We start from the raw sequence: 24,818 nt of genomic DNA, 5'->3' as shown, positions 1-24,818 counted from the left end.
ATAATTAGGGGGGAAATAAGATGATAAGCTTCCTGAGGGCAAAGATTACATTTTACATTTTTGTTTCCCCAGTGCCCAGCACAGTGCCAGACACAAAGCAGGTGGGCAGGAAATGTTTAACTGGACTGAAGGGGGGAAAAAGTTGCCAGATATTTAACCACTCAAAACAATCAGCTTCTGTTGGTTTTCCTTCAAAGAGTACTAGCTATCTCAAAGTTAAACTGTAATTGCAAATAAAAAATCTTTATATATATGAATACAGAATTCCATTGTTAAGTGTGCTCTAAACCAAGCTTCCTGTAATACTTTACAGACTCCCCAGATTTCAAAAGGGCATGCAGGCACCATTATTATCAAGGATAATGATGGTGACCACTGATTCAGCGCTAACCACGTGCCAAGCACTGTGCTGGATGCTTCTCTGTATTCTTCACTTTACCCAGCAGGTCACTGCATCATGGCATCTCCTGTATCAGAGGCTTCCCCTCAGCATCACATCTAAAAGAGTACCACTCTCTAGTCCCTCTCACTCCTTACCTGGCTTTACCGCCCACCTGCTGTTACTTTATATATTTATTCATTCAATCACCTCTTAATGCTCTCTCTACCCACTAGAACGTAAGTTCCATGAGAGCAGAGGTTTTATACTATTCATTCTTGGTTCTTCAGCAATTAGTGAAAAATCAAACAGTTGATGCATGAATGAACGGATGAATGATTTCATTCACCCTTTAAAACAGCTCTGGAAATGAGTATGTTTAGCCCCAAGAAATCGCAACCATATTTCCCCAAGTCCCAGCTCTTCTTGAGACCCGGTACTGACACATGTTGAGTTAAACAGACAAGGTGAGGGACAGCCCTCCCTCCCTCTCCTCCCCCCACTTCTCCTACCTTTCCTTGATAGGACCCAAGTCTCCAGTCCTCTCGTCCCTGGCACATTCTCAGAGGAAGGCAATAAGCAAAGTCGACCCAGAGGAACCATTTCCCATGTTATTTTTATCTAACTTATTTGCAACCCAAGAAGGAAAGGTTATATCACTTGGAGTTTGGAAGCAGAGACCTTCAGATTTACGAGCCCTCTCTGAGTCACCTGAGGCATCACTGCGGCGTGGACATGGCCTCAGGCACGAACCGGAGTCGGAGAAGTTGATTTCTGTGAACTCACCGGGAGATGATGACGGCACATCCAAGGTTAAGGTGACAGCTTTTCCTGTACCGCAGTCTTGCCCATTTATATCCAAGACCCTCCACCTCTGAGGTACCCTGTTGAATGACTCACTCCTGGCTACATTTGTGCCTCAAAAAATATTGGGTAGAGATTGCGCTCGCTCTGGCTCCCATTCCACAATGATCTCACTCAGCCTCCTGGTCCATAATGATGAGGTTCTGCCTGAATTATAACCTACAGCAGATTTTCCGTTACTTCTTTCAGAAAAATGGACTTTTATCCTCCTTCTGTTTTACATTTTCTCTCCAGGTAAATATAGCTTTTTCTCCAATATATTTTTATTTCATGAGCATGATGGAGGCAATGTTTTAATTGCTCTAATAAAATGAATCACCCCTTTCATGCGCATTTTATTTCTTGCACAGATTTTTTTTCCTTCAATCCGTAAGTGCATTTCTGAGAGTTCTTAAATGTAAGCATATCCGTGAGCTTGCTAACTACATTTCCCATAGTAGGCTATTTAAAATGTATCTTTAAAGTGGATTACATATCTCAGGGGATGGATAATGGGCTATGGAGTCACTCACTTCAAAGTCACCAGTTCAAATTTAGTCCAAATTTAAGGCAGTGAAAAAACACCATTATAACTGACAACTGTTTGGCTTTCTTTTGTGGAAATGGGTCAGTGGCTCCTCTCCAGTTCTGAGTTCCTAGTTCTCCACTCCACAAGTACCACCGTCATCTGAGAGGCATTAAATGACATCCTCCCAGTGATGGGGGAACCGAAAGAGATGCATCTGTACACACACACACACACTCACATGCACACTGTGAATGCACATACATAGACACGTGTGTACACATACACGCATCAACACACATGCACACACATGCAACCAGGTACAACTATTTTGACCAAACTCATCCATCAGGGTCAGGAAGAAACATATTGTAACCGTTTATCTGACAACACTCAGTTCAATCCAAACTGTCCGACAACTTAAGAGGATGCCTCCACCCCTCTGTGGTCCTGCTTTTGCTGTGGAGGATTTCTGCAAACAGAGGAGAGCACCTTTGGAAGCCAGTCTTGCTGTTTACTGTGATGAAACAGAAGATGGCATTAGTCTTCAGGGATGTCAATCTGGAAGCTTTTAGAACCACTAGCCTGCACTTAAAGACCAAAGACAACTGAGATGACTCCTCAGAAGTAATACCTTTCCTCAGAACCCAAGAGACTGAATGCCATTCTCGACCCCCTGCTCCCCCTTTATCTCTTGCATCCAGTATATCAGCATGGCTTGTCCATCTATGCTCTTCATGCACCCTGAATTCATCACTCATTTCCATCATCACCATCACCCTCTTAGGGAAGGTGACCGGTGACCGCCTTGAATACTGCAACATTCCCACTGTGTTCTCGTCTGAGATTTCACTCCAGCTCTTCTCAGTGAATCTTCCAGAGCCTCACTGCCCTGCTTAAAACCCTTTAGTGGCTCCCCACTGCTGCAGGACAAGGTCCGTGTTCCCAGCAGAGTAAATAAGACCTTGATGATTTCATCGCCATGGTCTCCTTTCCTGTGTTCACATCACAGAAATCATAAACCCTGGCCATGTCGTTCTTGCAATGTTTCCCACCACTGGGTCCATATTGCTGCCTCCTACCACATTCCCTAGTTACAATTAAATCATCCTTCTTGACTCAGCCTAAACTGTCATTTCTTCGAAAAGGTGTAACCTCATCCTTCCAAGTTCAGGGCTGGGTGCTGTTCCTACAGCCTGATCATGTCCCTCACCACACCACAGTGGAATATTAGCCCCTTTAGGAGGGGCTAAGTCTTGTTCTCTGTTGAATCCCCAGTCACTAATATGATACCTGGAGTTTAATTTATTTTAATGAATAAATAAATGAGGTCAGAATTTTAAGAATGGCTTGAAGCATTTTACCTCTTTCATGACTACACTTCTCCTATTTTTTTGTTCTATTATAAACCAACCTTATATCCTTATCACATTCTATCCTTTTTTTGTTTTTTCTTGCTACGTCCCTCTCTGCATATAGAACAGAAATGGGGAGGGGATCTCACTTCAAAGCCAGGATTCAAAATGTGGGTGAACAGGGAAAATCCAACACTAGCCTGTGGGGGAAGGCTTTTAGGCACTTTTTTTTTAAAAGGACAGTTTCTCCTGTGCTTGAAGAGTTTCAGGCATGATCTTACCTGAAGATAATGGAATCAACTGGATCACTGTTATAAACAAGTCTGAGCCAGGTTTTGAAAGGAAGGTGAAGAGTCTAGGGGATTCCGTGCATGACTGCGTCTCTGCTTCTTTGGACTTGACAGAGAAGAAGCAGGGAGATAAGGAGACAACAGGACATATTTCTAAAAGGAGAGTATAAGGAATGTTACCTCCGCAGAGGACCAGCAGTAGAAAGGAAAACTCCTCAAGGAGCTCAAGGAGCAGACGTGAGAAGCATGCGTAGAGGGAGGAGATGGGAGGCAGAGAAGTAGAGAATGGGGGGACAGGTAGTACCCAAGGGAAGAGGAAGAGTGACAATCAATAGAGATGCAGAGAGAAAGCAGAGGAGAAGCGGGAAAGAACAGGCAAGAAGAAAAGAGGGGACAACGTAATATGGAAATTGGCACAAAGCAGGGGCTTTATTTTGACAGTCAGATAAATAAATGAATGAATGAGAGATGAGAAAAAGTCAAGGATTGTCCAAAAGGGTTAAAATGTTTGGATTTTGATTTCTAGCCTCTCAGGTTATGTATTCATTATACCCCAAAATGGCTGAGCCCTTCCCCGGTCCAGTCAACTGAGGGCAAAACGCTTTTATATCAATACTAAGAATAGAATGTGACTAGAATGTAGATATCAGTCATTCATTCATTTATTCATTCATTCAACCAGCAATTACTGAGCACTCTCAGCGGCCAGACCCTGCATTAGTTGTGAAGGACCTGACACATCACCCCTGCCCCCCAGGAGATTGCAAAAGAAGCACTAAATCTCTTTTTCAAATTGGAAAGAATCTTCTACTTTATAGCGCATAGCCTACATAATCTGTGATGATAAAAAAATACATATCAGAATCAAAAGTAATAGTGTGGCTTGGCCCAAAGCCACAGGAAACAGGGGCATTCTTTTCTCAATAGAACTAGATGACATTATGACATGTGCCCATTTAGAATGGAACTGCAAATCATAAAAATGCCAAAAACGTGGGGAAGAAAAACATTAAAGGAGCTAACAGTAGAATATTAAAGACAGACATAATTAAAGAGAGAAAGGCATAATAAATAGAGGGTACTGTAAACTCTCTTTGTCATAGGGCTGGACTGCAGTGTGACTCCCAGTCCCATTAGAGTCATTCTGAATTGATTCCCTTGGTGTAATGAACCCCTCTTGATAACACCAAAAACACATGGCCTCTCAAGAGCTCCTGTAAGGGCCCTTGCAGAGCCTGCCACCGGCCGGGTGTTCGTGCAGGGAGGCAGTGGCCACTGCATTTGGCAGCCCCGCAGACAGAAACACGGACCTACGTCCGGCTCTTCCTCCCTGGAGTCTCAGCCCAGGTGCGAACAGCTTCCCTCTGCTGTTCACGAGGGGACAGAGACCAGACCTTTCAAGTGCATGCTTCAGTAACCTGATCCTACGGAATCCCAAATTCGGACAATTTTCAGCTGTGAATGTCTTAGACTTCAAGAGCTCTAGAGGTTTCTTATTAAAAAAAAACACTATTTACTATTTTATATTTGGGCTACCAATGGTAGCTTCCTATTTCATTTGAATTAAAGGGAGAATTTATACAATTTCCCTCCAAGGTCATCTTTCCTCATCCACTTTGGATGATTCTAAACAGAAAGGCGTTTAGAATGAGGTCAGAGGGATTCCAAATACATTTTTTAATCAACACTACCCTCCTTCACTGCACAGAATGCTAGCAAATTTGAGGGACATACAACATAAGTCAGTGGGACATCCAAGAAACCCAAATTATTACATTACCGTTTGCCTGGACCCCATTAACCTTGAGAGAACTGTAAAGGTCACCAGTCTGCAGGGCTATTTAGCGTTCAGCAATTTCTCTAAAAATGTAAAACCAATAGCTCTTCCACCCATGTTCAATCTGTTTCCCCTTTTTTAATCACTAAAGGTATTTGCAGGAAAACTGGACCTTTGTTTCCTAAGGACCCATCCCCTTGCTACTTACTGCTGCTGCGTCTCCACCTTGGTGACATCAGACTTCCTGCTAAAAAGCTAATTTTAATATCACAAAGGATCTTGATTTCAAGTGGAAGCAGCTAACCTCTTATGAAACAAAGACTCTGTTTTCAAGCAATTGTTTCTTATAATAAAATGCAAGGAAAGCTAAATACTTAAAATGTAAAATAGATGATGTATCTGAAGAACAGATACTAACATTGCCTGTGACTCCTTCTTAAAGCTACAGGAAAAAGTTGGAACAACAACAAAAAAGAAAAACAAAAGAAACAAAAACTGAACTTTCCGATGTTAACAACATGCTTTCTCTATACCTTTGCCAGTGTTGTTTTTCCCTACAACGTGGGACAATTATATTCTTATTATTTTACTATACTAACCTCATTTCCGTGAGCACCATCAGTCTAAAATTAGGTTTGAAAATGGCATATTTTATCTAGACATTACTTCCTTTCTGCAACGATAAAGCCACTTACAATAATTTCTACTGTTCCATTATCCCTACATAATTTAGCATTTTGCTCACACTTTATTATTTATATTATCACAATTAAGAATCAGTTTTCCGTGATTTTAGTCTCAGCGGTGTGCATATATGAATACACTCCTAATCACTCTATTTATGAGAGAGAAGTAGACTGTTCCTTCCTGCAGCATGAAATGAGCTTCTGGATCTCATAAACCCCAAGTTATTGGACAAGTAAGAAAAATATAAAAGGAATTAGAATGCATTTTGACAAATGTACGTACTTTATGAAAAATAGATGAGAACATTATAAATGACCACTAAGAGAACCTGGGTGACAGCCAGCCTTTGAAGCGTATTTCAGAAAAGATATAAACTTATTTACAAAACAGAAACAGACTCACAGACATAGAAAACAAACTTATGGTTGCCAGGGGTGTAAAGGGGTAGGAAGGGATAAATTGGGAGTTCTGAAATTTGCAGATACACACTACTATATATATAAGATATTTAAACAACAAAGTCCTACCGTATAGCCCAGGGAACTATATTCAATGTCTTGTAGTGACCTATAATGAAAAAGAATATGAAAACAAATATATGTATGTATATGAATGACTGAAACATTGTGCCGTACAGCAGAAACTGACACAACTTTGTAAACGGATTATACTTCAATTTTAATAATAGTAATAGTAATAATAATAATAATAATAATAATAGTAATAAAAAAGAAAAGATAACCAAACATGGACATTCACATGAAGATGGTTCATGTGACCCTTGAACCACGGGCTGGAGCTAGTGTGCCCCTTAGTTTGTGTACTATCTTGAAAGATGTTAAAATCAAAACAGCCATGCTGACCACTTACGTACGAGGAACCGCACTTGGAGCTTTGCACCATCTCACACTTAGAATAACCTCGCAGGGCATTCTCATCTCATCTCATCTCTGGCGAGGTGTTCACAACATCTTAAGACAAGGTGACTAGGCTTGGGAAGGTTAACTTGCCCAACTTCACACAGCAAAGTGTGGGCGCACTGCGATTCAAGACCAGCCCGGGCCCAACTTATTTCTTATTCTAAGAGGCGAAATTCTTAATCAACTTAAACTAATGAAAAATGTACGGAATTTGACCAAAACTCTAAAGCCTGACTCAAAAGCCTTTAGGTTCATTTATTCATTCAGCAAACATTGGTGGAGTAGCTATTCTGTGATGATTCATACTTTGTAAGAGAGGAAATTTGGTTTAAACAAAAAAGAAGAGTGGCTGAGAATCCTGGTCAAGTCTCCCTCCTAGCTTCTGTGGTCCTACTAAGGCAGACCACTCAACTCAGTGCCTTCCTCTGTGACGTGACGAGATTAGACAAGACCATTTCCACGTCTGCTTCTGCAGGGGGTACTATCTCTTCATGCCTCTGTTTCAGTACTCAAAAAGATAACTAGTCATTTCATTGCAGGTATGTCAACATCAAGCTATTGTAATGAACAAACAGCATTCCATGGAAATATGGGTTAAATAATTACCTCACTTTATGAGCATAATCTATCCCAGACATCTTTGCTTATACCCGAGTTTTTTCGCACATAAGCTGCGCTAAGTGGATTATTGTGGCGTCATCTCAGAGCTGCTTAACGTTTGCTTTACGAAACAAAAATGAACAGTTACTGTATTAGTTTGTTAGGGCTGCTGTGACAAAGGACCACAGACTGGGTGGCTTAAACGACAGAAATGCGTTGTCCCTTACAGTTCTGGAGGCTAGACATCCAAATTCAATGATGTCGTTAGCGTTGGTTCCCTTGGAAGGCTGTGGGGGGGAGTCCGTGCTACTCCTAAGCTTCTGGTTTGCTGGCAATCCTTGGAGTTCCCTGGCTTACAGCAACAGAAACTAATCTTCACCTGGCAGTCTCCTTGCGTCTCTCCCCATGTCCAAATTTCCCCCTTTTACAAGGACACCAGTCATACTGGATTAGAACCCACCCCAAAGACCTCATCTCAACTTAATCATCTGCAGAAAGACTTCATTTCCCATTAAGGTCACATTCTGAGGTACTGGGGGTTAGCATGTCAACATCTTTGGGGGGGACACAATTATCTAGATAGACAGTTATCTGTCATTCACAAAATTTTGATTTCTTTAGATGTTTCATAAATTTTAGAAACTCAGATGTCTCCTTTTGCACTAACTCCAAGTGAAGGGCCACGTAAGGGATATTTCACTGGAAACCCACAGAGGAGAAGTCAAGACACAGCTTCGAGTTTAGGGAAGGTGGACTCTCAGCAAAGCACTCCACTCACATGGCGAGGGCCTAGGCACTCTGTTGCCATGGAGACCCACACTGATCCAGCCAAGAGACCGTCCGCACTCAGACACGTCAAAGACACATCTTTCCATTCCATCAGAGAAAACTCTGTTCACAGGCGCCAAAGCGAACCATGCCGTGACATGTAGGATGGTGGTCTCAATGAGATATATCTTGATTTAATAGAGAAATAAAAGAAGCATAAGGTCATAAGCTAAGACCACCATAAAGTGTGCACAGGCACCCTGCGCTTTAACACTCCCACGCTGCTTTTTAACTCTGAGTGAAACAATTTCCCCAGTGTCTATAGAAATGGCTCAATTACTTTTCTCCCTCAGATAGTATCAACCTGTCCCTTACAACACACCTTAGTAGAAGTGTTTTTCTTTTCTTCTGTGCTTTCTTTGTGCTGGAACTCTAAAGATACGAGGATGGAAACAGTGCTGACTTCTGAGTGACAGGAAATCTCCCACAGAAATGAAGCACATTCACACTTGATGACCGTGTCTAGAGACTCTTCGTAAAAGAGCAAACATCAGTGTCTGAAAATGAGCCAAGCGGGGGACACCCAACTGCCCTGGGCAGAGAAAGCAGCACCGCCGCCTCTCTGTGCCTCCACTAATAATTCTTTCATTCAATAGGAAAGTTTTTGAGCACCTACTGTGTCTCAGGTTCATTGTTCTAGGCAGAGGGTAGCAATTTGAAATAGGATGGTCAGTGTAGACTGCATTGAAAAAGTAACCCTCGAGGAAAGACTTGAATTACAGGAGGAGTTAATCACAAGGACGTGTACAAGAGCATTTCAAGCAGTGCCAAGACCCTACGGCAGGAGAAGCCTGGATGGCTCAGGGGGCAGAAGGGAGGCTGGGTGGTTAGAATAGACACGTGAGGGGAGAGGAGAGAGACAGGGGTCAGCCAGGTCAGTCTTCTTGGACATTCCAAATACTTTGACTTTAAATGAGGGAAATGTACAGATACAACAGCATTTTGAACAGGGCGAATAACCAGACTTGAGTTTTAAAATCTCTTTCATCTTGAATCACCTGCTCATCAAAAGTGAATGACTAAGTATGATCTTACCCCATAGTTAAAATTCAATCAAAATCTATTAAGGACTTGAATGTAAGACTTGAAACCATAAAACTAGACGAAAACACAGACAAGTAAGCTCCTTGACATCAGTCTCGGTGATGATTTTTTTGGATCTGACTCCAAAAGCAAAAGTAACAAAGGGATTACATCAAACTAAAAAGTTACCGCACAGCATAGGAAACCATCAACAAAATGAAAAGGCTGAAGGAGAGAAAATACATGCAAATCATAACCTAATGGGGGTTAATATCCAAAATATATAAAGAACTCATACAACTCAACAGCAAAAAACAAATAATCTGATTAAAAATAGGCAGAGGATCTCAATAGACATTTTTCTAAAGAAGACATACAGGTGACCAACAGGCACATGAAAAGATGCTTCACATCACCAGTTATCATTAAAGTGCAACTCAATCCCACAATGAGATATCATTTCACACCTGTTAGAATGACCATTATCAAAAAGACAAGAAGCAACTAGTATTGGCAAGGACGTGGAGAAGGGAACCCTCGTGCACTGTTGGTGGGAATGTAAATTGTGTGGCCACTCTAAAAGAACAGTATGGGAGTTCCTCAAAAAAATTAAAAATAGAACTACTATATAATCCAGCAGTTCCACTTCTGGGTATTTATGGGAGGAAAATGAAAACACTAATTCAAAAGGATATATGCACCCCTATGTTCATTGCAGCATTATTTTTTTTTAATTGAAATACAGTCATTTACACTGTGTCAATTCCTGGTGTACAGCACAATGTCTCAGTCATGCATATACATACATATATTCGTTTTCATATTCTTTTTCATTAAAGGTTATTACAAGATATTGAATATAGTTCCCTGTGCTATACAGAAGAAATTTGTTATTATAATCTATTTTTATATATGGTGGCCAACATATGCAAATCTCAAACTTCTAAATTTATCCCTTCCCACCCCCTTTCTCCCTGGTAACCATAAGACTGTTTACTATGTCTGCAAGTCTGTTTCTGTTTTGCAGATGAGTTCATTAGTGTCCTCTTGTTTTCTTTTTTTAGATTCCACATATGAGTGATATCATATGGTATTTTTCTTTCTCTTTCTGGCTTACTTCACTTAGAATGATGATCTCTAGGTCCATCCATGTTGCCATTGCAGCATTATTTACAATAACCAAGATATGGAAACAAGCAAAGTATGAACAGATAAAAAAAGATGTAGTGCGTGGATAAAAAAGATATATACACACACATACATATGTGTGTGTGTGTGTGTGTATGTATGTATGTGTATATACATACTCATATATACATATATATATATATATATATATAAAACAATACTATTCATCCATAGAAAAGAATGAAATCTTGCCATTTGCAACAACATGGATGGAACTTGAGGGTACTGTGCTAAGTGAAAAAAATCAGATAGAAAAAGACAAATACCGTACTATCTCACTTATATGTGAAATCTAAAACACAAAACAAACAAGCAAAACAAAACAAAACTCATACATACAGAGACTAGAATGGTAGTTGCCTGGGTGAGGGAGGTGATGGGTGGGCAAAAAGGGTGTAAGGGGGTCAAGAGATACAAACTCTCACTTATAAAATGAGTAAGTTGTGGGGATGTGATGTCCAGCATGGTGACTAGTCAGTAATACTGTACTGCATATTTGAAAGTTGCGAAGAGAATAAATCTGAAAAGTTATCATCACAAGAAAAAAACTGCTTGTAACTTTGTATCTGACGGATGGTAACTGGACGTATTGTGGTGGCTAAAGCACTGAGAGCAGAAACCAGTTCAGCCATGTAAATGGTCCTTCACAATGATCTCTACTAGCAACAAGCCAAGCTCAAATCTCCAGGTCAGCACCAATGTCTGTGTGTTTTTCAGAGAGAGACAGAGATTATACACATTGTGTAATCATTTTAAGGCAGATTCTTCCTCGAAGTTACACGTGCTTGAATAAGTCTGGATTCCTATTTCCTGTTCTTTAAAATTAAGGAGTCAGAGCCCATATAAAGGTATCTATAAAACTGCACATATACAGGATTTGTGTCTGAAGCCTCCATGAGAGTCTATGATGATCCTTGTCTTCTGACACTCACATCTTTGCATAAGTAGTAAATAGATAGCGAATTAGGGCTGGCCAGTGTGATCAGGTCAAGAAGGCTGAAGTGATGATGTGCAACTTCGAGCCTGGGTCATAAAAGACACTGCAGCTTCTGCCTTGTGAGAATCACTTGCTCTAGGGAGATGCCAGCCACCATGCTAAGGGGAGAGGCCCACATGGAGAGGAGCCCACTTGCCAGCAGTATGAGTCGCCACCTTGGAAGTGGCACCTTCATCCTATTCAAGCTGTCCTTTGCCTGTAGCTCTGGCCAAGAACCAGCTGCAGCATCCTGGTGACAGACAACCTCATGAGTAGCCTTGGTCCAGAACTTCCCCATCAAGCTCATCCTAAATTTCCAATCCAGAGAAAGCACGTGAGAGAATATGTCCTTTTCCTTGAAGCCATTAAGCGTTGGGGTTACGCATTACTTGGTAGTAGATAACTGTTCTATTTGCTGACATCCAGATAGTCCAGCGATCATCAGCTAGCTCCTGTTTACAACATTCATTTTCATCAAACATGCTTTTGAATTTCTGAACTCAACACCCAAATCAGTAGGAAGATCACAACAAGATAAAGCGACATTGAAAAGTTACAAAAACATACACCTGAAAGCTTTCACTCGACTGAAATGCCAAAACTAAAAAGTACTGATTTGTAGTGATGTAGAATGTTGGAGAAAGCATGGACTTTGGAGTCAGGAAAAAAAAAGGGGGGGGGGTATGAATAATGGCCCTGCCACTTACTAGCTTGAGCACATTACTGAAACTGATCAAGCCTCAGTTTCTCAATCTGCAGAACAGGGAAAATAATGCTTAGCTTACATGGCTGAGAAGAATAAATAATACGTAAAACCATTTATTCAACAAACAGTTTCTCTTTTATTAAAATGAATCTGAGCCAGGTTAGTTTTGAAAAAGCTAAACTCTAAAAATAATAAATTAATATGTCTGTATAAGTTTTCTTCGCTTTTCTCATGGCTAATATGAGTACTAACGTTAGTCTTGTTTCATGTCTAACATTAAGCTAACCGAAACTCAGAGTATTTACAATCAGTAATTCATTTGTTATTGGCCATTTGTTATATGTCATTTAAATTCTGGAGAGGGGAAATGTCTCAGCAAATACTCCCAGAATCCGATCAGCCATTATATTTGATCAGATTTATTTTTTAATCTGCTGACTTTCATCATTTAAGTAATGTCAGTGACCTGTTGACACATGAGTAGCTACATGGATGGGCAACAAAACACAAAATTGGAAGTCATCATTAATTCCAATAAAGCAATTAACTGAATTGTAACTTCTAACTTGGCAACGGCTTAACTCACAGTGAATACTCATAATTACCTTATTAATCACAATCTTATGAATGAATAAAGTATTGTCTATAGGCTTAAAAGGAAGAAGTAATTTGTATCAGAATCTTGACCCTGATATCTATGATATTTACCAACATCCTGTGTAATTAAACGCAGTCCATGCACCAGACACTGTAATAAGCACTGGGGGTGCAAAACCCCGGGCAGAACCTGTCTCTTCTCCCAAAGAGCTTAATACCCAGTGCCCTCTTTTTAGTGATTTCTGCAAAGTCGAACTGATGGACAATGAGGTATGTTTTGCCCAGTTTACTTTTCCTGTCTGTTTGGACAAGTTTTAGAGAGGATTTAAAAAATAACTGGGGGAGGGTATAGCTCAGTAGTAGAGCATGTGCTTAGCATGCACGAGATCCTGGGTTCAATCCTCAGTATCTCCATGAAAATAATGAAAAAAAAAAAAAAAAACAGAATGGATTACTAACCAAATTTACAATGAGGTAAATGGTACCCAATTCAAAATTTCCCTAAATATAGTACTGTGCACATATAATCTAATGTTTTGAAAGAAAACAGATTGTGCTGGTTAAGAAATTAATCTGTATATTAACCAACTGATTTATTCCAAAAATATTTGTTTATTCTCATGAATGATGTGGTCTGATAATTGAGATACAGTGCCTGCGAACTGAGAATAGTATTTTGTTATCTAGTTGCCACCATAAACAGTGTGTCACTTCGAAATGATTGAACTAAAAACAGTAAAAAGGATTGGAATTTTACCACCCAGGACCACCTGACACCTTTTTGAGTGTTCCCCCATGAGCCGTGTTGTTTGTGTTTGACAATCAAACTGCATTTAGTCAATAATAACAGTTCTATTTTCATTAAGAAAAGGCTATATTATTACTGGTCAGAATTTGTAATTTGTATAAGATAACCCAGTATTGCAAAAAAAAAACACCCAAAATCCAAAAAAAACAGGGGATAGGGAGGAGGGGCTGGGATGATATAATCCCCAAAACAAAGAGATGTTTCAGTTAGTTGCACATTGTGATTTTATGTCTTATTTTCATTAGACTTTTTAAAATCCTGAAAGTGTGTCATTCCCCGATGACTTCCTCCAAGGATCCTAAACTGAAAATCACTCAGACCCAACTGCCTTCTGAAGAAGATCAGGACTAGAAAGGTTCTGTGATCAGTCCAAGGACCTGCAGTTTACAAGTGGCATGAGCAGCACTGGAAATTCAGTTTTAAACCCAAGACGGGTGCTCTTGCCCCGCTACGCTAAGATCACTGTGGGTCTGCACCCAGTAAGAGCCAGCTCAATCAGGCAAATCAGTGACAAGTTCTATCACAATTTCTGTTTCACATTCACAGAGAAGCCCTCAAGAGTAACAGGGAACTCCTAGGACTTACTTGAGCCAGACCAAAGGGATGAGCCAACTTAGGGAAGAACTTGTGTAATGTTTTCCTACTCAAAGTGTCAATGTCAATCAAAGAGAAAGTTCTGCTGTTTGCTCCACTTAATTTAAAAGATAACCTGACATCAACAATATTCTAAATTCCCATTTAATGTATTATAGGTAACATCAGAGTTGGTTTTAAAACGGTTCTTCTATTACCAAAAAAAAAAAACAAAAAAACAACAACAACTTTTAATGAAAGGTCAATCTCACACCTTTTCTGTATCAGAATTCTCTCTTCCTTTTTTTGATGCCTTATTGAGCCAACTAGTCTTTGCTAGTTTGCTGGCTTACTTTTAACTTGTCAGCTTCAGAGCCAATAAATCCATTACCATGTAAATCACAGTGGTCTTTATTAATGTCTGTTTTACCCCCAAGCTTGTTCTAACTTGTTTTCAAAAAAGCAACAACTAATAATTAGGGATAGGACTGGTTCACTCTGAAAACCTGGAGACTATTGTTTACCTCACTGTGTCCAACTTGATTTGGGATGGCTTCCAAGTCAGGGTTGAATCCTTTGGACTACTATGACTTTATTTTTTTTTTTGTATACTGTGATGCAGTGTCGAAAAATAAGCACATGTTCAATACTCAACATAATTTATTGTGCTAAGCATAAATTTCAAGTCACTTTAAAGTATGTTAAAAAGTAAAATAAAAGTGAATCATGTAACAATTAATTTGATAGTGCAAAGACTCAGTGTAAATTTTATTTAATATTACTGGTGATACACTAACTTAAATGATTGATGCAGACAGCTTGAATTTATTCTATTAGTATCATTGATAGTTTAGCTTATTCATTTTACAACAAAAATGTCCATATAACTTCAGAAAGACTCAGAGGACATGTGAAGCCAATACTACACTACCTTGGAACTGGCATAATAACAATGGTTGATTTTAACTGTTTAGTAAACAACTGTGGTCAAAGCAATATCTTAAACTGTGTGCTATTTTACTTGCTGTCATCAGTGATAAAGGCTACCTTCCCCACCCATACTTGATAAATCTTACCATCAGTTTAAGGCTTCTAATAACTATCATAATTCTATGTGATCTAATGCTTTGAATAATCTATCTAGATTTTTCTTTAAATCTTCAGAAGGACTGTAGTGAGTTCAGAGATGTTAGAGTTTAAATTCACAGGATACTCACGAAAAGAGCAAAAGAGATATTTAATCATGCCTTATACAGCTACACATATAGCATTCTAATGCAGTAGAATGCCCCACCATTTGAAAACTTCAGGACTTGACTGTGACTTCTCAATTATAGGGGGATGGTGGTGGTGGTGGGGAGTTGAGAGGTTGATTGAGACAGAGACAGAGAGACAGAGAGAGAAAGCCATCACTACATGGTTTCAGCCTAAAATTTGTAAGGTATTTTCCCATGATACTACGTATTCACTAACTCAATAACTTTAGTCTTTCCTTCCAAATGGGGAAGACGGGACAGGAAAGAAACCGTAAGCCAATGGCATTTTCGTAACTTTGGAACATTATATAATTGTGCGATTGGATAATTCAAGGATTTTATCCTTATCTTCAGCTCAGGGCCTGAAAAATATCAGCACTTGTAAGGATTATTGTCAAAAACCATTTATGACTTTGGAGGATTAGAGAGTGAAAAACTTCAGTCTTGTAAACATCTTCATCGAGTCAGTTTCTAGAAAACTCTTACCCTGCCTGTTCTGCTCTTGGCGATTTTCTTTGATGAAACCAAACTCTCTAAACCTATCAAAGAAGTTTCACTTGGATTCCTTCCTTCCTTCCTTCCTCCATGCCTACCTTCCTTCCTTGCAGGTGTTCATTCAGTAGACTTGTACTGAGCATCTACCTTGTGCCAAACACTGTTCCAGGTGCGGGACAGTCAGTGGTAAGTAACAGTAGTACTCAGAAGAAGCCCCAGCCCAGTCATGGGACTGGAGTGGGAGCAGATGATGAGGAAGAGAGGGTGTCAAGTGATCCACAGTGCATCCAAGAGAGGAGCTGTGACACAAGCAAGAAGAATGATCTACCAAAGGAAGTAAAAGACCTCAGATTTTCTGCCCCTTGAGTCTAGCCCCACATCATAGGCTCCCTTTTAACCCACAGCGCCCAAACACATCCTCAAGGAACTTAGACAAAACAGCAACAACACCAAGACCTCAAACCCAGCACAGGAGACATTAAAATCTTCGTCACTACAAATCACTTATACTTTTTAACCCATTTTGAGCCCAACAGCCAAAATGTGATCTGGGCAAGGTAAATATTATCTCCATTTTCCAGATGAGTGCCTTGAAATTCAGCAAGCTGCAGAGCAGCTGCTCAGGGTTCCAAAGTGAAATAGCAGAGCTAAGGTCTTACACGTCGAACTCTGATTCCAACACAGAGCTTTTTCTATACACGGTATTATTTCTCCATCATCAGACTATGCCTTCAGTGGGAGGATAAAGCAGCTGAATCCAAACCCGTGCCTCTGGTGACTGCTCCAGAATATCCACACGATGGGATGGTGGGTGGCGACTGATAGGGAAAGAAGACTGTCTTCAAGTAGCATGGGAAACACACCAGATCTCCTTAGACTGTCAGCACCCTCTAGGCTGGTGCTACCAGTGGCTGTCAGAGCCCTTGGAGTAGGGTGTAGGAGGCTGGGCAAGACATGTACTGACAGAGAAATCCCCCCCAAAGGCAGCACAGACATCTCTGACAAGTGGCCATGTGAAATAGCAACCCAGCTTCGACCTCCAGAAATTTAATTGGTCTCATTTCTTTAGTTAGGGACAGTGGACCTTGGTTTACTTACTACTCAAATCCACATCTTCAAGGTTTTTGCACTGTGGCTGAGTTGAAACAAGTTCCTACTACCTTCTGCGATAGAGGCTCACTGAGATAAACCAGAACAGACCAATGTTCCCCAGTTCACTGCTGGCTAAAGGAGCATCTTTCCACCAGATACCAGAAATATTCTGCAGGTCTTAGAAACTCAACAAACACCTTTCTAAATCTTTGACCAGAGACGCTAGTGGCCAAGTTTCTATGTCACCCGATGGGAACATATTCGGGATGATGATCTTACATGTGTCCAAGCTTTTATTGGAAAGCAGTTAAAACATTCTCGTTCTTCATGGTTAAGAGGAATATTTTATGTCTCCCTTTGTCACACTTACTTCTATCTCTGTCATTTCACCCTGCCTCCTCATTACTAAAACCTTTCCTGCTTACGTCAATCTGATATGACCCCTATGTGTTTAAGACTAAGTATTACTCCCTCTTACCTCTCTTAGAGCACCTAGCACAACGTGGGGTTCACAAGGGGATGCTATGCGTCGGCTGACTTATTCCTTTGAGGAAGACTGCTCTTTAAAATGCATTCTGTAGGATGGCAGGTAATGTACACTGAAACTGACATAGAGTAGATGCAACCCCTTTGGGGTTCAAGTCACTGGCTTTGGAGCTTTCGGAGCACTCAGGTCTAAAACATCCAAAGACACAGCCCCAAGCAACTCAAACAAGCCCACTATTTCATTTGACTTGAAAAATAAACAAATACAAATGACAGGCTATAAAGCCAATGCAAACTTCCCATTGCTTTATGATGCTCTGTTGGGATGTCAGTTCATTGTCTGCTGTTAATGGTCTTTGGCATGAATACCTTAGACCAGAAAGTTGTTCAAAGAATGCTCAGAACCCCAGACCTCTACATCCATGTATCTCGTGAGCATATCCCATTGAGCACAATGTTCAAATTTTAAACTGCTCTAACTTACACTCCAAGCATAAACAGAGCAACCATAGGGATTTTTTTATTTATGGGGTACAAAACGAAGAGATTTCACGGTAGGGGGAAACATCAGCAAATCAGAAGAGCAGCGATGATCCCAGGCAGCCCAAAATGAGAGGGGCAGATGTAGCCATTAACACAGTTTCTGATGAACAAACATACCCTTTTGTATTATTTTGCTGTCTGCCTGTTCTTACATGCTGTGTCTCTCTGGCGAAGGAGAGCCAATGTCTATATCTGAAAATGACTGTTAATCACATTTTTGGAAAACATATTTTAGCAAAGGATGAAAACACTCACAAATGCAGCTGGAAAGAAAAAAACAAAACAAAACAAAAAACAAACAAAAACCCCCCACAAAACCACAACCAAAAAAAAAAAAAAAAAAAAAAACAGAGAGAAAAGCAGCCACCCCTGCAGCCAAAACAACTCAGTGTGGGGACAGGGTCATGTTGACGCATCTCTGAAGCCCAGCTGATTTGTAAAACCATCAGAAATGAGGCGGCTGGCTCTGATGACCATTGTGATTTGGGGGCGTATTCAGCCTTCGATAGAAAGTCTGTTCAAATGAATTCTCTCACAAACATGCCACCCGTTAGGCAATGTGCTAACAGTGATCTTCATAAATAACAGCATTGTCAAAGGTTATCTTTCCATAAAAAGGTACAGAATGAGAGGTGGAGACGTAACTTCACACCAAATTTCATCTTGTGAACAGGAGTCATGAAAGGATTGTCTGAAGAGACCGGGAGAGTTTGAATAAAAGAGCCAAAGATCGGGGAAACCGTGACCTTGAATGCAAAATTATGGGAAATAAGATTAAGCGCGGTGCGCTGGGAAGCTGAGGTAGAGAAGAGGAAGACAGGGCAATGTGATTCTCTTCTCTATGGCATCAGCCTCTTACCTCCTTACCCATCATCCCTTGAGCCAGATTAGATCTGAAAATGCCTTTGATCTCTGGCAGACAGGTTTCAGCACCAATAGGTTAAAATATTTATGGGCAACGGCCTGCAAATTCCAACAAGCCACCTTAGCTAATTAGCTATACTGATGATTCCAAGGGTCCCCACCAGACACCACCAACTCCACATGATCTGCTTACTATGCAAGTATCTACATACAAGCAAAGTCTTATTATTATAAATAACTCATTTCCCAGCTGCACACATACTCTACAGAGAAAATGACACATTGCCTGACAAATCACTAAAAGAAGCCAAGTGAAGTGATGCAAAATGCTGGCCTCCAAACCTGTTTCTCCTGATTTTAGGTTTTATTTGGAACAAAAAAGGAAGCCCCAACTGAAGTGAGAATTCTCTGGCATTCAGTAAACAGGTTGGCGGGTGGGGACTCCAATGCCAGGAAGCAAGGCCGGCCTTCTCCGAGCCTGGGTGGTGACTTGGAAAAGTGTGATGTGAACGCAAGCCTTTCACTGGCTCTGGAGGGAACAGAGGCTGTGAGCGGCTAAATTCTTGTGTTCTCTACCCGGCTTCCTCTAGCCATTAGCTAATTGGTTGAGTGCCTACATGCAAAACGCTTTGCTAGATACTCTCCCAAGGGGTCTAAAACCCTCACCCTTCATTTTAGTGGAGAGTTTCCCCTCCCCTCTCCTTGCGTTGGGTTTAGCTTTTGTCCTGGAAAGGATATAAGAGATTTCCTTTTACACACACACCATTCCCCAGCACGCCCGTCAAAAGCACCTCACTTGTGGGTAAGTTGTGTCAAGTTCTCAATCTGAATTCTCCAGGGAATTCCTCTGCGCTCCCTGACTGCCCAGCTCCAGATCGTGACTGCCTTCTGTCTCCTGCACCAACCCGGTTTCCCACCCCTCTTACTCTCTTGCCCAACTCAGCCTTGACCGTTCACTTCCAAGAACTTGCCTCCTTTGGACTCCTCTTATCTTCAACCCTGATTTTTGGATTCAGCCTTGTTTTAACTTCTCCTTGTTCTGGCTTCCTGCCCCTTTTGCAGGATTTACTGGTTCCTAGATGCCCCTCATTAGAACCGCGACTTTTCCAGGTTTTTCAGGTGTCTGAAACTCATGCAATTGAAGAGGGACTCCCTTTAATAAAAAGAATACAAAAATATTAACGTAAAATTATAAACAAAGGTTTGGAGGGGGCACAGGCAAGTGAGAGGATCTAATGCTTAATCTCATTGGTTTCTCCAGAAATCTGTCCCTGTCTAGAACGCCAGAATTCTAGCAGATAGCCACCAAAGATTTTTGGTCAATCTTCTGGGCAGCCCATCTAATTCTACAATACTTAAAAACTTTGTTTTCCTTTAGAATTTGAGAATTTAATAAAACTTGCAAGTGTTTATGCCCACAAGAGGCATACAGTCAACATCTGCTGATGTAAATAATAAAAGTGATGATAAGACAGGGTCATAGAGGCTCTGAATCCCTAATCATAAAATTTAAGAAAAAAGCAGCTCACTGACCCAACTGATTATCTGGGAACCAGTACTGATGCGCACCCAACATGACAGCATCTCAAACAGCTCCCAACCTTTTAGCAGTAGAAAACCCTCGTTTTGAGGTACTGATGGTAAGAAGTAGACGCTGACATCGGTGAAGTAGCAGAGGCAAACTCAGAGGGTGAGTTTAGGTTAAAGAAACTTGGAGGGTAAGGGCGCATTTCTCTCCCTTCTCCTACAGTTTCCTCAAGCTGCCTCTCCTCGGGGGCCTCCCCCATCTGCCCTCTGTAACTCCACCCTGCCAGGAATCTCTCCAGCCCCTTCCCCACATTGACCAGGGGACAAGGCTCACGGCTTTTTCGTCTCTACATTCTTTGAACACCACGTAATTAAACCCTTGGGATTTCTATTAGTTTGCTAGGGCTGCCATTGTAGCACAAACCGGGCGGCTTACACAACAGGAATTTATTGTCTCAGTTCTAAAGGTTGGAAGTCTGAAATCTAGGTGTCAACAGAATGGTTCCTTCTTAAGGAATGGTCGTTCCAGGCTTCTCGCCTTGGTTTGTAGATGGCTGTCTTCTTCCTGAGGCTCTTCACAATGTCTTCCCCCAGTGCGTGTCTGCCTCTGTGTCCAATTTTGCCTTTTTGATAAAGACACAAGCCAGGCTGAATTAGGGCCCACCCCAAAGACCTCATTTGTCTTTGTAAAGACCCTGCCTGCATACAGGGTCTCACTCCTGGGTGCGGGGGTTAGAAGACACCTCCAACGTATCTTTTAAAGAGGGGGAGTGGGTACATAGTTCAACATATACCAAGACCATCTCTGTATTGCACACCTAGGAAAAAGATGTGCAGTGAAGGTGACCGCATACAAGCATGTTTACTGTGCAGATATGACTTTAGGATGCCAAAGGAGTATTTGAAGAATGCATTTCATTACTAGCAAAAAACAAAAACAAAAACAAAAACAAAAACAAAAACAGAGGTCAAGAATGGGTATGATGATAATGACAATTACACTAAATTTGGCAAAGAATAACATGACACTGTACGAACCCTCGTAAATCAATTCCATGTTCGTGGCCATGCTAATAAGTTAACATGTCTCCAATTTGTTCACAGACAAGCATTCTATAGTGTAACAAACCATAGTTCCTTAAAATGCTCCACCGCTAGATAATTTAAAACCATACAGAAGTCAAGTTACACAATTTACCCCTGAAGTGTGGTATTAATCTTTAAATATAGTTTATCTCTGGAAAAAAAAAAGAGTTGAGGATTGCTTCATGCTTAATTCTCAGAGGCTGCTTTAGCAACAGAAGGATGTAACGTGGCATGGCAGGTCATTTTCATTGCCAGCTGGTCCAGTTGGTGTCAGTTTAATGCCATCCCCCTAAAAGAGTGACCTAGCACGTTCCTCCACCAGGAGGAACTAGCCTCTGGCCTCACCTTCATACCATCAAAAGGAGGGGCTGAGCCAGCAGCACAGCAGAGGTATGAAGAGGGTGAACACGATACGATGACCATGAAAACGAAAGCCAACCATCAAAGCCAGAGGAAACAGATACGGATGGGTTACAGGTGATGCACCTTTCAGTGGATCACGCTTGATCAAGTAATGCTAAGAAAGGACTAAGGGTGCCCATCCTCCCTCCCTCCTTCTAACTGCTTGGAGAATTTCTTTGGTCTTTGTGTTTTTAACCCCCTCTCCTTTTTCTCTCCTTCCAAAATAAAATTTACTTTTGTGACTGCTGTGGGTGTTTGGGTTCTTATTTTAATTTATTTAAAAGTTCGATTTAAATTTGGAACCCGCATAAGACTTCTGACATTTATTTCTGGGGGTGTTTTCTGAAGCTCGATGAAGTGGGTGTTGATTGACAGGCGGGTTGCTATGGAGAGAGCTGTCACTGCAGAGACGAAGGCTTCATTTTGTACTCTTCCTTTGTCAGGCAAAGGTTTGTGGGATATTTTAAAAATAGTGTAAGTGCCCCAGAATTAATAGGAAATCATTCCACGACTCTCTCCTAACATACCTAACGAAACCTGCAATTGTTTTCGTGCTGTATGTACTGTTCTGTTCTGCATATGCATTTGTGACTTTTTGCTTTAAAATGAGTGCTTTCCAATATTGTTTTCTCTCATTGGTTACTAGTTTGTCACATTTCCACTATGATACTGGTCCCCTATGAAATGGTACAGGTGAAGAAACTGAAGTAATAAGAAGCACTGAAGTGTCTTCCCAAAGAAATTTCCAGCTAGTACAACCAGGGAGTTGGACAGCCTGCCAGTTCAACCCTGGGATGCTATTTACTGGGCAAGTTCTTCATCCTAGGCTTTTAAAGGGGAAATTCCAGAGATGGGAAAATGCATAGATGATGTTAAAAGAGGAGCTTATTAGATAGTACCTTAGATTTAAGTTGGGTTCAATTATTCTTAATTCCATTCATTGACTTAATTCTCCATCTTTACTAGCCTCTAAGGCAGTTGGGTATATGGTTAAATAAGATGCAGGATTTCTATACCAAATACTAATCAGACCCAGATCTTCTATTTTTCAGGAACCTCACTCCCTAGACATTCATTACAGCCCCCAAAACAATTCTGAATAGTTTCCAAGTGTCAGTAAAAAAAACAGCAGAAAACCTCACGGAATACTATGCTCTACAAATAATGAAGAATGACCCTCCTCTAAACTCAGCTTCCTAGGAATCTGAATCTAATCATCTGCTTTGTTTATAACAGGGAGCTCTGTACGCTATTCCAAAGACCAGCACAGCCCGGGACTCCTTCTAGGTCAGCTCCTGGATTTCTGAAAACAGTACAGCGCAGCGGATGAGTGTTTGCATCGCTTTGTATTTTTCTGGCTGCGGCGGGTTTCTACCATCTCTTTATTGGTCTTATTTAGCTCTCTTTTATATGAGTGCCAAGTTTTGCATTTGTTAAGGGCCATCATCCAGACCCCTGCTGGGACAGCAAGTTTTTCCTCTTGGAAATGCTTTAGATTTATATTACCTAAATATGAACTAAACCCATAGTTTGGAGGAAGTAAAACACACACAAATGTAGATTTATTTTCTTGAAACATGGTTCAAACTCACAGAATTTCTTTAATCATTCCATTGGAGGGAGTTTATCGAAGGATTTTTTTTTCTCTACACAGTATCACTTAAGTGTTTGTATCATCTTGGTATATGTATAAAAATTTGCTTAATAAACTAAAATTATATAATTTTTCCTACTTACTAAAACACACATATATATATATATATACATATATATATATACACACACACAAGATATTAGTGAGGATCTTGATTATGCCTGACAAAGCATGGTATGACATTTCAGGGACCTCAGATTTGCTTCGACTAGATTTAGGGTGAGAATGGGAAGACATACTGAGGAGATCAGAGTTGACTGCACCATCTTTCTGGGGCTGAGACAGCTGATTTGAGCAGTAGACTGGAAGGGAAATCTCATTCTCTGATTTTACTGACAGAAGTCCAATAAGTCCAATGAATTACAGATCTTAGAACATAGATAAAGATGAGGGGGGATGAAAGAGGTTAGGAAAGAGAAAGCATGATGGCATGAGAATAAAATTCAATCTAACGAAAGGCTAAAAGTGCAGAGACACACTGTCACCATATACACTGAGATGCTGTCAACTTACTCATCACAAGTGTAGTAGTATTCAGAGATTTTTAGAAAGATAGGTACCATTTCCTTTTTTTTTTTTTTTTAAGATTGTATAATGGGGGCAATTACTGAAGTTTGAGTCAGTTGAGCTGAAATTTGGCTTCCCCAGTCATTGGATAAGTGACCTGAAGCAAGTAACAATTTAGCTGAGACTGAATCTCATTTTTAAAACAATGCCTTGGCTACCTTACAGCTTCTGAAAGCATCTAGTGAAACTATGAACTGCTCTTCAAATCTAAGTTACTGCCATTATTTTCCTTCTTTTTCTCCTTCTTCTCCCTCCTCCCCTCCTCCCCTCTTCCCTGTTATCATCCTCACCATCACCGTCATCACGATTACTTGGCATAAATATTTAGGCTGGAAATCCCATGTCAGCATTTGTTCCCTGCAGAAACCCAACTCTCAAAAGATGTTACTCTCTTATCTCCTCTCTTTGACTCTACTGATCATGTCTCCAAAGCTAGGTATTTGGTTAAATTTTGCTATAAACAGAACCGGTTTGGCCAACGTCATTAAGAAATTCATAATCTGCGTAAAATATGTGTATTTACGGACTTCATTTGCAAACTACAATTATCAACTCAGATGCCTGAGGCCCATAGATCCAGGCATATGTCTATGTAGTTTATCCTCATACAAGACAGCAAAACTGAAAATCCAGTAAGTGAACTCTTTTACTGAGAGACATAACCAAAAAAAGCCTGGTGTCACTTTTTAACAGACTGCAAATCAATAAGTGATGTAGGGTTTTATTCTTTGGTAACATTAGGCTGTTGACTTCAGCAATAAGCAAGCTAT

At 40.6% G+C, this 24,818-nt stretch overlaps 1 protein-coding gene across 7 annotated transcripts in view; it reads right to left on the bottom strand.

Moving 5' to 3' along the window:
• ESRRG (estrogen related receptor gamma) overlaps nt 1-24,818 on the bottom strand; it is a 579,813-nt gene that overhangs the window by 444,306 nt on the left and 110,689 nt on the right. Inside the window, exon 3 of one of the 7 annotated variants that reach the window (XM_031438385.2) lies at nt 6,385-6,424. The exons of the other annotated variants lie outside the window; for them this stretch is intronic. The gene's annotated coding sequence lies outside the window, so the exon portion shown is untranslated. The remainder of the gene's footprint in view (nt 1-6,384; nt 6,425-24,818) is intronic. 7 annotated transcript variants of the gene reach the window in all.

This window comes from Camelus dromedarius, chromosome 21, assembly GCF_036321535.1.
Source record: "Camelus dromedarius isolate mCamDro1 chromosome 21, mCamDro1.pat, whole genome shotgun sequence".
NCBI lineage: Eukaryota > Metazoa > Chordata > Mammalia > Artiodactyla > Camelidae > Camelus > Camelus dromedarius.
Note: the sequence above shows the minus strand (reverse complement) of the source record. Positions and strands in the feature narration are given on the sequence as shown.